The sequence below is a fragment of the Cupressus sempervirens genome, chromosome 1 (assembly GCF_028749045.1).
Source record: "Cupressus sempervirens isolate cs-2001-9-10 chromosome 1, ASM2874904v1, whole genome shotgun sequence".
Taxonomy (NCBI): domain Eukaryota; kingdom Viridiplantae; phylum Streptophyta; class Pinopsida; order Cupressales; family Cupressaceae; genus Cupressus; species Cupressus sempervirens.
Genome location: NC_143118.1, coordinates 91,995,170 through 92,011,033, shown reverse-complemented (window position 1 = coordinate 92,011,033; position 15,864 = coordinate 91,995,170).

Genomic DNA, 15,864 nt, shown 5'->3' with positions numbered 1-15,864 from the left:
CCAGTAATTTTTGTCAGATGACAATTTTGTAAGGTCTAGGGATTTCCATCAATTTGCTTGGAGGGAAAGCATCCACAATTTTGAGGAAAGATGTAAGAACATGAAAACAAAGCATCTAGAAATGGATGAAGCCTCCATCCAAAACCAAATAAAGGAGAAAATGATGCAAGAATTCCAAAACATTACCCCTGAGGAGGGAAGGCAAATGGTAAAAACTTCTAATATACTATTGTTTCCTAATTGGGATATTGCAGATGCATTGATTTTCAACTCTATCTCTAATAGATTGGAGTTACAAGACCCAAATAAAAAGGAATTTGCAAGGACTGCTTTTAGTGATGATCAAGCTGCTCTTGTTATGTGGTCATTAAGAAGAGGATCCAGGATTGTATCAGCACAGCCTGATGGTTCAGGACAGATAGGGAATATTATTGTGAGGAGAGTTGCTGATACCTCACACGTACAGGCAGCCCACATGAATGTGGATTATTCTCAGTTTTCCTTGGCTACTGCTAAAAGGGAGGAAAAGGAAATGTTTGAAAAACAAAGTAAATATGAGTAAGTTGTGGATGCTTACAATAAAGAGGTAAAAAGGAGAGTTGAGCTTGAGAACAAGCTACTGGGAAAATACACCAGGCCTAAAATAACATACCCTCACCCCCCTATTGAACCTTTCAAATCTACCCCCCTCATTGAAATACCAGACACACCCCAAGGGCCACAGTATTACACTGCTGAGGATTTTGAAGAAGAAAAGAGTAAATTGTGGGCCTTACATGTAGATTTGGAATCTAAATATGAAGATAAACTAAGAACAGCTCTTACATATCTAGGAGACAAGGTTGAATGGCCACTAATCCATGATCAATTGGCCAGGGTGATTAACATCTGGGAGGAGTTAAAAGCAGATGATGAGGCTCTAAAGCCTATTGTGAACAAATGGTTGAGAAGGGAGAAAGCATTAACCTTATTGTCTCTATCTGTTATAAATAATTCTCGTGATCATATTGATAAAACCTTTGACATTGTTTTTCATCTTACTGATTTTGATAGCGAAAGGATACATTTACAGAAGATAATAATAGGCTACTTAGACAAATATAAGAGCCAAAATTTCAATTTATTTCCTCATGCCCTAGATAAGAAAAATAGTTTGAAAACCAAAGAGGAATGGGTGAAGGAACTTGATGATTTATTCTGTTCAAGAATGAATCAAGTCATAAATGAAACAAGGCATGCACGGTGGGCCACCACAACAGAAGAAATGGTGAAAGCCAAAATATTCTTTAATTCTTTAAAATAGGAATTTGTTGATATTGATAATGAGGCTAATTATATAATAAAGAAACAAAAGGATATTTTGCAATTCAATTCACCAGATGACACATTATTTGATAGGTGGATGGTAGAAATGGCTTCTAGTGAACAGTTTGATGTAGATGATATTGACAGTGATGAGGTGCAGGGTGGGGAAGTCCAAATCATTAATACCATCACTACTCAGACCCAATCAAAAGAAGAAGACAAGAAAAACTTGTCACTTTCAGTTGCAAAATCAGGACCACAAGATGCCAATACAATTAAAGAAAAGGAAAAGGTAGAAGTTGTCCTTACCATGCAGAGTGAAGGTGGTGGAAGCCTGCAGGTGGAGGTTAATGTGCCCTTATCAGAACAAGCTTCATCGTTGGCTAATTTAGCAGTTACACATAAAGATAAATAAGATCAATAGCCAACTTAGCAACATTATAACATGTAATAGAAGCTGACCCATCGAAAGGAATGATTTGATTTTGATATCTTCTATTACCCATAGTTTTGTCATTTTGTGATAGGTGTATGTAGATAGTCCTTGTAAAAGACACCTGCCAGTTTCTCTTAACCTGAAGCTTGTTGCATTTCACACTATATAAGTGAAATTCCAGGGCAAGAGAAAAGGTCCAAATTCTATTTACTAAGTGATACACTTAGTCTATTTTTGGTCCACCATTTTTCAGCAAAAATTCGTGATGTATTTTCTCTGTCAGATCTTGAGAATACATGAATATAGAATGATCTGTGTTTCTTTCTGAAAGTCATTCTGAGTCTATTGTAAATTGTATACAATTTTCAAGGAAAATGAATACAAATTATGAACTATCCCCATATCAGTTCTTTCTAAACTTTGTCTCCTTTTGATTAGTTGGTTATCTTGATGTTGTATAAGTAAAGGCTTGTACAATTGAATGCAGTTCAATTAGGTTGTATATCTGTTTATCATGGCTATTAATTCAATGGATTAAGTAAAAGCTCTGATGAATTTGATAAGGTTTTTGTAGTAGTGGAAAGGATTTTGAATGACAATTTCTAATAAGAATTGTTGATAAAATTTGTTGTAAGGCAACAAATTAGATCTAGAGATTTGTAGTAGACTCTGAACCCCAATGGATTAGGCATTGATCAAATTTAATCCAACTGAAAGAGAAATGTGTTACACATGATTGTCAAAATGCAAAATTATAATCAACTTTACTTTTATTTCCTGTAGATCTTCAAAGTTGGCCTCTACTTGTTTGCATGGAATGTTTTAGCTTTAGTTAGCCATTATTGCTGAGAACATCTACAAACCTATAGAATATTTTTGGCCATATCTATTATATGGGATGTGTTTATTAAATTATCAGAATTGTACATGTATTGGAGAATTTGAGATGAGAATCAAAATGAAACTAAGATAATTCTCATATAGTTTTCTCAGTCCTGTATCATCCCTAGGTATACCCACCCTGGTTTTGTAGAGCCAAAAGAGTAGAAAACCACCCTTGGTTTTATGGAAGTTTGGCCCAAATGGTGTGCACATACAATTGATAATAAGAATTGGCTAGTCTTTAGACTGTGTGAGTATTGTCATCTTGGTATTAAGCATTTTTTTGCTTAGTATTTTTAAAACACCAACAAGTTTGTTATTCATCCAAATGGAAACCCTTGTAGGAAGACCTAATTGCAATGCAACAATTAAATGTAATGTTTAAATATAGGAGAGAGATTCTTTTGGTTGAACTAGAAGATAAATCATCTTCTAACAAAATGACAGAGACTTTCGGTGAAGGATCCAAAGTACATCAATTCAATTATAGTCTAGTAAATTTAGGTGCCATCTTCATCATAATTTTTTGAAGATAGTCCAGTATTTGTAGGTGTCATCTTTATCAAAAAATTTCCATGATTGTCTATTAGTTTGAGGAGTCATCTCCATCACAAGTTTTCCATGGCATACTTGTAGTTAGAGGTGCATTGAAGACCTTTTATCACTACATGAGCTAGTAGTAGATGGTGATTATTCATTATCATCATCATCATCTAACATAGAATCACATGAATATCATGTTTTATAGCCCACATGGCCTAGGTATTGAGGGTACAACTCCAAGCACTAACCACACTAGATTTCAAATTATTATCTTTATGTGTTGATGTTTAAGTTGAATGTTCTAGAGTTGAAGAGAGAAACACACTCAATTTTATTTTCTTTTTGTTCCTTTTTTGAATATGAAACTGTTGTCTAAATGATACAATATAATTATGTATTATTAAAAAAAAAATACAAGAAAAATATGATACCAACACAACTATATTTATAAAACAAAAAATTTGTGATTATTATTTCTTCTAAGCTTTTACAACTACAGCTTCTGCATATACATTTCTTTTCTTTTCTTTCATTACTATAACAAAAAGTATAATAGTTGTTACAATAGACCAACATTCCAAATGATAAATTTTCATCTACACACTTTCAATAAAATGAAACAACAAGTAAATTACATTCTTTTTGCAACTAGACTCTTTTTAACACTTATCATCAAAACATCACTGAGAAAAAACACTTGAGTGGAGACTCTCCCATTTATATTACACAACAATGGCTGAACTTTGGCATAAAAAATAATAATGATAGTAATAGTATTCACTTCCATCTTCAATATCATTATAAAAACCTACAAAAAAAATACACATGTACCTATGGAAACATTCTCGAAGATAAATCCCTCTCCTCGACCATCAAAGATGCAGGTGTGATTGGAGGTCATGAATGGAACAGCTTTTGAAGTCGAGCACATCAGGAAGAATGAAAGAAAGACAATATCAAGAGTTTCGAACTACTATTCTGCCCCCCCTATATTGATGCAAATTTAGGGCCCCCTTTCATATTATTCCTAGGGCTAGTAGATGTCATTAATAAAGTGGGTGGAGAAAATGTGAAATGAAACTGGGCTCAGAGAAAATAATGCAAAAATGCAAAGATAACCATGCGAAAATCTTCCAAAAATGTCAAATGAAACCGGGTGTGAAAAACATAACTAGGAAAATGTTTTTTGAACTTTGTGGATGTATAAGGTCTGTGTTGCTCAAAATTTTGACCAACACGGGTCTTATATGTAAAAAAATGAAATTTTTGCCTTTACATTTCGACCACCCTAAATTTATTTAGTTTATGGTCAAAATTTTTGGTCGAAAAATGATGTTAAATGTAGTAGTGGCATACCATCTCCTCTTCTCCTATGGGTACCTCTGGCATTTGGGAAATGATCTTAGTATGGTTAGTGACCATCTTCCTAATCCTATGAGGATAGGAGATGTCCATATAAAATCCCTTAAATCAGAATAATGATAAGAAGTGTCTAATACCCATGTCCATAATTGAACTGATAGCTCTCCATTAGCATCAAAGGTGTGATCAATGAGATTTGTACTAAAATTTCCCACATTCTTGTATAGGATCAGATGCATTAGCAGTAAGTAATGAAGGAAACATAAGTTCTCCATTTCTCCATTCTGGGCCAGCTTAATGTTTTCCTTTATTTTTTCCAGAATGTTCTTAATCATACTGTCCACCATGGTAGGATTCTTGCACATCTTTGGCAATAATAAATTTAGCTCCATACACCATGTCTAATCCATCTTTGCCAACCACCTTGTGGAAACCATATACTATTCTCACAAAATAATTCTTGAATTTGTCCAAAGCCATCATTTTTTCCACATTCTTAGGGTAATCATTGACACTCTTTAGGTCCATGGGAATATGTTGTAGCATTTATTTTACTATATATGCCTTAGTGTTTCTATCAAATTTCCTCTGTAGATCCTCTAAATCTACTGGCTCGCTCATAGCACCATCCAACCCAAATGCTTCAATGAATGAGGCACAGTCCATAGTACAAAAAATAGTTCCATCTCTCCTATGGAATTTTGGTGGATGAATTGTATGACTTGATTAGGGCTTTCAACAACTCCACGTCAATGAAGACATTTGGAAATATCAATTTTGCCAAGTTCTTCTTCCAAGGGTTGCAAAAAGGGATCTTCTTCTCTTTGTTATGGTAGAACACTTTAAAAACTTAGAACCCATGACCCCAAGGCATGTAGCATCTCTACTCAATGTGTATGAGCTGAAAAAAGAATGATCATCTACTGCATTTGTATTTGAGGATTCTGGGAATAACTATAACCATTCTTCAACAAATCGATTAGGCTTTTTCTATCTTGTTTTTCCTCCCTTGGAAGTGGAGGTTTCTGCAACTTCCATGCTTTTTGATTGAATCTCTTCAACCTTCTTATTAGACATTCTGCCAATAGCTTGAGAACATTGAGAAAAATTATATCTAGGCACCGAAAGAAAAAAATTTAATCATGCACTAAAAACTCTACAACTGCTTATATTTTCTCTTTGTTAATGGTAAATTGACTTTGATCAGTAGAATATACGTATAACTCAACATTCATCATCAATGTCCCTTTACATTAATTTTTCAGCATGCTTGAGCCTTAAAATTTAGCATATTCTATCACCTCAAGGGAGCATCATCATTATTGTCCAACATTACACTCTCTATTTATTCCTTAAATCTCATTAGTTGAGAGCCCTTTTTCATTTCTAGCTTAGCAAATGGAAAACATATTTTCATGTCAACTTAGGGTTTACAATCTTATGATCGACCCAGGAGTCAAACTCTTCATAATATCTTAAGTGAGCACCAATTGTGCTATGATCTCATGAAACATTGAAGAAAGAGATTTCTCATATTATCTTATGTGATCTTATGCTACCTTGAAATCAAACCCTTATCAGACAATCGTAAACCTTGAGAAAAGCCTTTATGATCTCATGACAGGCGGTTTACACTGAACAACATAGCATCTTATTTCAATTTTCCTTTCTTCACAATCTTATGATTGTGATTTATCTTTCATTTTGTAACACTCATAGTCATCCCTCAAACTCTTATGCCTTTACATCATAACATCATCAGTATTCTCTTTCAAACTTATGATCTCATGACACACTAGTCCTGTAGCATTGTAAAACTTTATTTCTGCCTCTGAGATCTCAAAACATAGTGCTTATCATAAGACCAAAGATCACAATATGTTAGATGAAAATAGACTTATGCTAAATAAGTTTTTTGGCCCCATCAGTCTAACTTGGCATCCGCCTTGTATATGTTGCATTGTTGACCAATCAAGATGGGACACATGTCACCTTCTAACATTGAAATGCAATTCTACCTTTTCATTTTTTAAATTCTCCCATAGCATCGTAAGCACAAAAAATCTTCCTTACAACCTTATGATACCCATTGCTTCATAGCATCATAAAGCCTTATAAATGTTCATGAGATCTTACAATCAACTAATCATTATAAGATCAAAGGGGATGACCAGCCATGTGTCATAAAATCTTCATACTTCATCGCATGACCCCACATTGCATTATCAAACTAACCCATAGGATCTTACGATCATCACTTTATCGTGCGATTAGACACCTCTAAAATTGCTCCCATGATCTTTTGATCGGGGTCTTATTGTAACATCGGAGAACCTCTACTTCTTCATGTCTTGCTTTTCTATGATCTTACTATAAGCTAGTTATCACAAGTTCATGACCCTTCCTTTCTACATCTATGATCCCACAACTACCATTTTGTCATAACATTACCACCATGACTTAAAACCTTCCATCATAAACTTATGATGTTATGATACAAAGGGAAATCTTAAGATCGGGAATCCCTTCTTTTTCACTTATGATACCACAACCATGGCACATCTTAAGATAGAGGAACTTAAAACATCACTCTAGGATCCTCCACTAAAGCTTGTGTCGTAACATCAAGAGCAAGAAAATGTTAGCATACGACTAGACACCAAAGCCATGATTGTAAGATTAGAGTACTATTATTTGGAAGATATACAATCTCCCACCTAAAAATACTTTGGATAAGGGCAAAAAGGTTACAATTTAGATGAAAAAATTTAATCACATCATAAAACACAACCCTAAGATACCCAAATAAAACCCTAGGGTGAGATTTTCATTATTTGAACTAAGGTATAATAATTTGACTAGGGCTCTTTTAACAACTAAAAATAAACTAAGACACAAAATCCTAGTAATGCAAAACAATTTTAGATCATTTTCACATTGAAGATTAAAAAAATTAGTATAGTGAAACTAAGAGCTATTAGATTTAAAAGTAAAAGTGCTTAAAATTTTGATTCACCTCCCCTCTCAGTATCTTGTTATCATGTTTATACTTCCATCAATCAACAACTCGTATCAGAACATTGGTTCTCTAAGAGAAGCTCAATTGCTCGGAGATTAGATCTTGGAGATGGAAGCTTTTTAACTGGACAAGGTTATTGACAATTAGGTAATCGACATCCAACTCATACTACATAAAGTTGAGAAAGAAAGACAAGATATGAAGAAATTCTTTAAAAGAAGAATGGAATTGTTTATCCAGGATAAATAATTTTCCTTTAAAGAATTTGAGACTAAAGAACTATTTGAATAAATCAACCCAAATGACAAAGCACCTATAGATCTAATTGAAAAGAGAAAACTCCTAAATAAAGATATAAGAGGACTAAAAAGAGAACATAAAATTCAATCAGTAAGATTAAATGAAGTGACTAAACAAAAGAAGAAAGTTGAAGAAGATAGGACTATGGCTAAGGAAGACAAAAGAGTAATGACTACCACACTTGAATAAACGATATCATATGTGTAGAAGGTCACAAACACTCAACTGGACATGATGAATCAATTGATGCTTGGAAATTTGGAATTGAATCATAAGGATGTGGAAATTGAAAATTGAAAATCACAGAAGGACATAATGAAGAATAAACTGAAAGCTGAGAAAGAATCTATGGAGAGATTCAAAAAACAAAAAGCAATAATGAAGTAATTTGAAGAACTTATGAAGTCATCTAGCAACACTGATGGATTAGGACATTCATACACTGAGTAAGGAAAATCATCTAGGAATGGAGAGATGAGGAATGTAAAGTCAAAAGACAAACCAACATGCTATTGCTATGGAAAAATAGGTCATACTCCAAACATTTTTCAAAGCAAACATGATATACAAAATCCTAAGTTTACCAGTTACTATTTTTAATACAAGAAAAAGGACATCAAATATATGAGTGTAGGTCAAGAATGAGGAATGCGTCTACTACACCTAGATTTGAAGGATACTTCTATAACTATCAAAAGTATGGGCATAGGGCATATGAATGCAGATCTTAGAAAAAAATTATTGGACAAATAAAAGGAAGAATTTTGCACCTTACACTGCATGTTCCAAATACCATAAGTTTGGACATATAAAAAAAATTGTAGGACTCAAGTGCATTCAACAAATCAAACAAAAGACAAGGGTAAAGGAAAAGTAGACATTGAACAAATAAAGAAGGAGATGAATACAAAATGGAAAAAGAAAGAAGAAGATGGAAGTAGTGGAGAAAGTGTAGTTGAGGTCACCCAATCCAATGGAGAAGGTGATCATGTCATCTTAAACTAAGAAAGAAAGGTATATATGGAATTGCATATCCAATTGATATATCATACGTTAGTTCCTTACATGAAATGTACCAATGTTCATATTTGTATATATGAAGATACATAAGAACAGATTTATGAAGCATTGCCAAACATCACTAAAATTGTCTGTGTTGATCAAGAATTGCAACATGGACCAAGCACTTCAAAAGTGAAATGGTAGAGACTAAGTGATGTGGAAGAGATTGAGTTGAAGAGTAAAAACCTAGTTCAAAGGCACCAATATCAACTAAGATAGTTGACTTCCACCTACCTGAGTATACAACATTAATGGAGACCCTATATTGATCAAAATAAGGTATATATCAAAATTTAAAGACATTATCTCATATCTTTCACATAAATTTCAAGAGCATAGAGTGATTTTACTATTTGAGTGACTAGCAAAAGATTTCATGAGCGATTGGACAAGAAGCATGAACAAGTAAAGATTTGAGCTTTGTTGAGTAATTCAAAGGAGAAAGAAGAGACTTCAAAGCCTAACAAATAATATGGAAGCTTAATATACCATTGGAATGAGCCAAGAGGTTAGTAAAATCCAAATGGTGAAGAGTGACACTTTTCCTCCACCAAATTTTCATGTTATTCCAGAAATTGCAATGAAAGGAGATGCAATGGGTGTGCTATTCTCAATACTACTCAAAGTTATTATGATCCATGATGTGAGGAGTTGTTATTTGTGTACAATTGGAGAAATAGGATATTATGAGATCAACAAAGCATATAAGAAGTTATCTAATGAAGGAATCTTGAAGGATTAATTTAAAGTTGTTGAAAGGAAAGGGTTAACTTCTACCCTAGAATTTCCAAGAAATTTCCAGATTGAATGGCTTAAAAAAAAATTGAGAAGAATTTATGATATGGATTTTTGGTTATAGAATATACCCATGAGGATCATGAAGAAAATGATTCATAGAGTTACAGGCTATCCAACCCTAGACAAGAAGGAAATCATGTGATGCCTAAGTCAAGAGGAAATTGAGATAAATAAAGGTGCTCAGCGGAATGGATGATGTTTGTCCATTATAAACATTTGTGATCCACTAATTGAATTTTCTATAAGGTTTGTAGCTCAAAAATTTTACCAATCAAGCAGATTGAACATTGTGTCATATCTGGAAGTGGATAAGGTATAGAAGATAGTGATGACAAATCATTAATATGATCTTGCTGAGCTTCAAAGACTGCAATTAGGTAAGAATCTATCATCTATCAAAGACATAAGGAACTCAATTTGTAAGTTTGGATCCCTCATTGCATGTATTTTTTTTATATCTAGAAATATTTTCTTGGAATTGGTGATGTTGATTGAGAACAAAATAAACTAGTCACAAGATAAATAAGTGAATACATTACTCACTTAGGAGCAAATTTTGAGAATGTCATGGATGCTTATTTTGAGAAATTCAAGCAAAGAATGAAGATGAGGATGAGGATACCTATAAAACTGGTCATAAGTTATTATAATGACATGTTTTCTTGTAGATACATATAACACATTTTTACAGTAGGTAAAGTTAAGGAAGGCTTGGTTATAAAGTTTTGATTATGAAATTGATAGTGATTTAGTGAGTGTAAACATTGTTGCACTATTGAAAGAAGAAATAGATATTGAGGCTAAATCTTTTGGTATAAATGAGGAAGCTAAGGCTAGAATAACTGTGAATATAAAGATAGCTTCTAAGGAGAAGAAAAGGAAAAGAATAATTGAAGACCTAGAAGAAAAAATAGGCACCCAAGGCAAGGGAAAGGAACCATTAGAGATTACACAAGGTCTTGGAGAGGATGAAGAAGGAAATGGTGATGAGGAAGAGGAAAAAGAAGAAGGAGATAAGGGTAAAGCCCTAGTTGTTGTTACTCCTCCTAGTAAGAAGATTGCAAAATAAAGAGTAGTAGGGACTACTGAGCTTAGTGCATCTAGACAAAAGGCAAGGAGATTGGTCAGAGGACCACCTAAAAGGAAACCAAAGTCTATTGATGAGGTATGTACAAATCTAAGAAGATCTTCAAGATTATCTAGCTTTAAAATTTCAAAATATGATACATTGGATAATATTGATAGAACTAAAATTGAGGAGGCTATAGTAGAAATGATTACAAAGTATAAGTTAGCTCCTCGTGAAATTTTGAAGAAGACACCTAAGGACTTATATAAGAGAATAGAATGAAGATGGTAGCACGTAAAATAAGAAGAAAAAATGATAAGGCCTGACACTTGAGCTAGAGTTATGTCTGATCTATCCTAGGATCAACAGGAAACACCTTTGGAAAAGTACAGGAACATATCTATTTTTAAGTATAGAGTGTTTTTTATTTTACAGAATAAAATGGAAGTTGTAGAATAGTGGGATGAATTTCTTTGGAAAAAAATTTTTGGATTATCAACCAATGGAATAGATACAAAGAAAGAAACTAAAATTATGACAATCGAAGATGATAACAATAGTGGAGAAAGTTTAGGTATGCTGAGTCTACAAGGCAACATGTCACTAGTATGTGCCAACACTCTTGACACTCTAGAGGATGAGAAGTCAAGGCTCATAGGTACAAAGGTATAAACTAAGGTAAAAGACACAAGTGTAGTTAATCAAACTATTTCAGCATCTCATATTGAGAAAGATAAAGAGATAAGTAGAGTTGAATCAAGTGTAACTATTTTTTTCTTGAGCACTAAAGTATCAGCATGACTAAGTGGTGAAACTCCCTCAGCATCTCCCAAAGTAGTTTTGAGAAAAAATTTTAATTCACCAATAAGAGGAAAAGCAATAAAGGACATCTCACTAGATATTGAAGTGAGTCTGGATGAAGTAATTAAGATGCCACAACAAGATTTGGTGAATCTCACCTTAAACAGACAATTTTATTACAAGAGATATTACCAAAAAAGAAAAGGAAAGAAGAGCTAAGAAGAGAGCATAAACAAAAGTAGGTATTTTATGATGTGAAAAAAAAAATGTTGCTTTTGATATTCAAAATTTGAATGAAGAGGCCCCAATTATTAGCCAGCTTGTAAATATTGTTGAACAAGTAAATTCTAGTAAAATGGAATCTAATAAAAAATTAATGGATTGGTTAGTAAGAAGATTCAAGAATAAGGTTGTGGATAAATTTTCCATAACAATTTCCAAGACGAAATTTCAATTGAAAGAGTGTGTACATTTTGTCAGATGTTCCAAGATTCACGAATGATATTCAGGCACAAATACACCAAATTCAAGATGAGATGAAGAGATCTAGCAATATTATTTCATACTTTGCAAGATCTAGCATTGATCACTACAATAATTTTCTAAATGCTCAAGGCACATTGGTAGAGCTTGAAACAACTGAAAAAACATGTGATCTAAATTGATCTCTAGACAGGAAATGTTGAAACCTCACTTAGAGGTCATGCAAAGGGAGATACAATTAGCCCAAGATCTTGTTAAAGAATATCACAATCTTTTAGTGATGATAGCTTGATTGAATTATGTCCAAGATTATAGTTATAGAATCAAATTTTGGAAGCAGAAAGAACCACTTGGGATCATGCACTATCCATGATTACCCTAATTCATCAGATGTCCATTGATAAACATGGTTTGCTTCCACCCATTGAACCTTGACAATTGTAACATATGTTTTCAAAAAAAAAGGGAACTAAATTTATTGAAGGGTGAATGAGGCTATTGTCATAGAGAAAAGTATGTGGATGAGTATTCATTTATTCATTATTTATTTTTTGTTTGGCATAAGTCATAAGACTTAGGAGGAGAGATCATATCATATTGTATTTGTAATGATATAATAATGACAATGTTTTTTCCACTAATGTCAAAGGGGGAGCTTGTTGGAATCTCTAACTATTGTTGTCTATTAGTGTTAAACACTTAGTCATTTACAAGGAAGAGTTAAACGGTCATAACTATGGTCAAACTACTCTATAAATGATGAGTCATGTACATAAGTATATATACACCAATCTCTATAGGATCCAAGTAAGTGTATGGCCACCAAGTATTTTCTATACAAGCTGAGCTCAACACCTACCAAGAATTTCAAAGCATACAAGTGTTGAGTTACATAGTATGTGTTGAGCACAATATAGACCAAGCAACAATAATGATGAGTATTAGAAAATAGTAAAGGCCACACGATGCAAAGTTTACATAAAAGTCAGGAATGATACACATTTTAAGGTAAATAATTTTCAAGCTGACATGGAAGGAACATTTAATATATGTATAGGTTGTTATAGAGAGTTTTACAAATTTATGAGATGGACCATAGATCCCTATGTTTTCTAATCAACGATTGAGATGAAGAGAAAAAATATGAAAGTATCTAGAAAAGTCTTAATGGAGCTCTTTAAATGCAGAATATTTTAGCCTAAATCGTGTGGAGATGAAGGTATGAGAGGAGAATATAGTGTATGCAAACAAGGTGAAATATTTCAATGCTAAAGTGAAAGATTGAGATTAGATTAGAAGTCAGTGGAAGTTTTCTATAATCTCTTAATAGAGTAAGTGACCTATTCAAAGCAATGAAGGGAAATAAATTTTTAACTAGATCAGAAGAGAGGATTAGTTTACAAGGAGAAAACTCAAAATTAGCTTACAAATCATACCAAGAGTTAGGTACTAAATCAATTCTAACCAACTTGAATCAAGGTAAATCTCTTAACAGAGTGGTCTTAATACATCTTTGTAAATCTTCTAACAAAGTTCTTGCTTTATTGTAAGTGTTAAATCCTCTAACAAGGTGAGACCTAGCAATCTTGAACACTTTTAATAAGGTAGACCCCTCATAGGGTAGATCATATATTATGATCAAAGATTGTAACCCTAAAATGTTAACTTTATTACTACAGTAGTGAAGATTTGTGGGAGTCATCCCCACCCTAGTTTTACCTGTTGATCAAATAAGTAAGATTGACAAATGAGTGTCAACAAACTTAACCATCTTCACTATACATGCCAAGTATACAATGGAAGCTGAGTCAAAACTCTAACACATGTTGACTTACAGATAGTGCCAAGTGATTCAGGAATCAGTAGAAGCTGAGCAATGCAGAAAACTAACAGGTGTCGAGTAACATGGGAATTCTATAGGTTCTAAGTGACATAGTGATCCAACAGGAGCTGAGCAATACAAGAAAGCTTCAAGTGTTGAGTAAAGTAGAAACATAGTGGATGCCAAGCAATCTAGAATAGATGGTGATGAGCATCAGTATTACTTCATGTGTCGAGCAATGTAGGATTAGCATGAAATTTTGTGCAATCGCAAGCCAACGTGTAAAACGGTTATGCATGACTCATTACTTAATAAGGAGATAAGATCAAATCCTCACAACCACCTATGCAATCTGCATGCAGCCAATCAAAAAATTGTAGACTACATGTAGCCAATGGGTGAATTTCAAGGGTTTGAGTGGGAACACTTGAATCAAGGATGCATAACGAACCACTAATATTTATAAGGGACTCTTGATGCCATTGAACAAGAGAGAAGAGAGTTGGAAAGAAGAAGGAAAAGCAGAGCCTATTATTAAGGTTGTTGTAGAACATTGGTGTCAAAGATTTAGTGGAAAGGATGGCATTTACACATCTAGTTGATTAGAACAGAACAAGGAACAAAAGTAGAGAAAAAGGTTGAAGAAGAGGAAAACAAGGAAGAAAAAGAGGAGGAAGGAAAATATGAAGATAGGGGTACTAATGAGCAGAAAAGTGTACAAGACACACAACTACCACCTCCTATCCCTCCTCACTCTACTACCACACCTGTAGAAATCATAAAGATTAAGGATGTTGTTGACACTTCAAGTCAAAACATCAATCCACTAACTGTATAGGATCTCACTAAGATCCTTGACCAAACAATTCTTCAAGCACAATTGTGTACAAGTCCCACATTGGTTAGTGTAGATGAGCTCCAAAAGTTAGTAGATAAACTCAAAGAATCCAAGGTGTCACCACAAGAACCACCTCAAATTACTCAAATTACTGGACTTTCATCACCACCAAGAATAGCCATGCAAGCTCATTAGGAGCTGAGTGCAACAACAGGGGTAGATACAAGTATAATAGTATAGATAGTGAGTACAACCCTAACTACAATGACATAAGAAGAAGAAGATAATCAAGAAGAAAAGGACAAGGAAGAAACACATGTTAAGGAGGAGTCAACAATACAAACTTTGGTTCAATTGCCAAAAATAGGAACTCCAACCAAACCTATTCAAAAGTTGAGTACTAACATGTTAACCTTACAAGTCAGCACACCAAGCTCAAGTTTTACTAGGGTAGCCAGGACCATTCATTATGGTATTCTTGAGCTTGATGAAGAAATTCAAATACCCTATTATGATTCAAGCACTTTAACTGAGGAAAAGATGAATGAGATACAAAGTGCATTGGACAAGAGAAGGAGGCAAGAGGCATTGAGGAAAGAGTTTAGATACAAGTAGGCAATGAATTAGATCAAAGATATATTCATGGATGCCTTTAGCCTACAACCTCAAGATTCAAGCAGGCCAATCCTTGAGCAACTATCTAATATAGTTGACCAAGTAAATAATGAAGACCATGATACAAATGTAAAACTCATGGAATGGTCAGAAAAGAATTTTCTAGGCAAGGTCAACCAAAAGATAGCTAATGGAATTATTTTGGGACAGGTTGACCTAGCCAAGAAATTGGATAAGGTAAAGATTGTACTAGGGAACATCTTTTCCCTTTACAACAAATTGTGTGATTTTTTCAAGTTCACACAAGAAATAAATTCTAAAATTTTGAACCTTGAGAGAAAACTAAAGCTCTCCAGTATGCAACTACCCTCAAATCCTGCACACAATGAGAAGCATTTTACTAAAATGCTTCACACTCAAAGGGAATTAGCTACATTATCAGCAAAAGAGGCCACTATTAAAGAAAATTTGATGCAAATTCAAGCCTCAATTACTCCTCATATGGAAGTCTTACACAAGGAGAAAATGT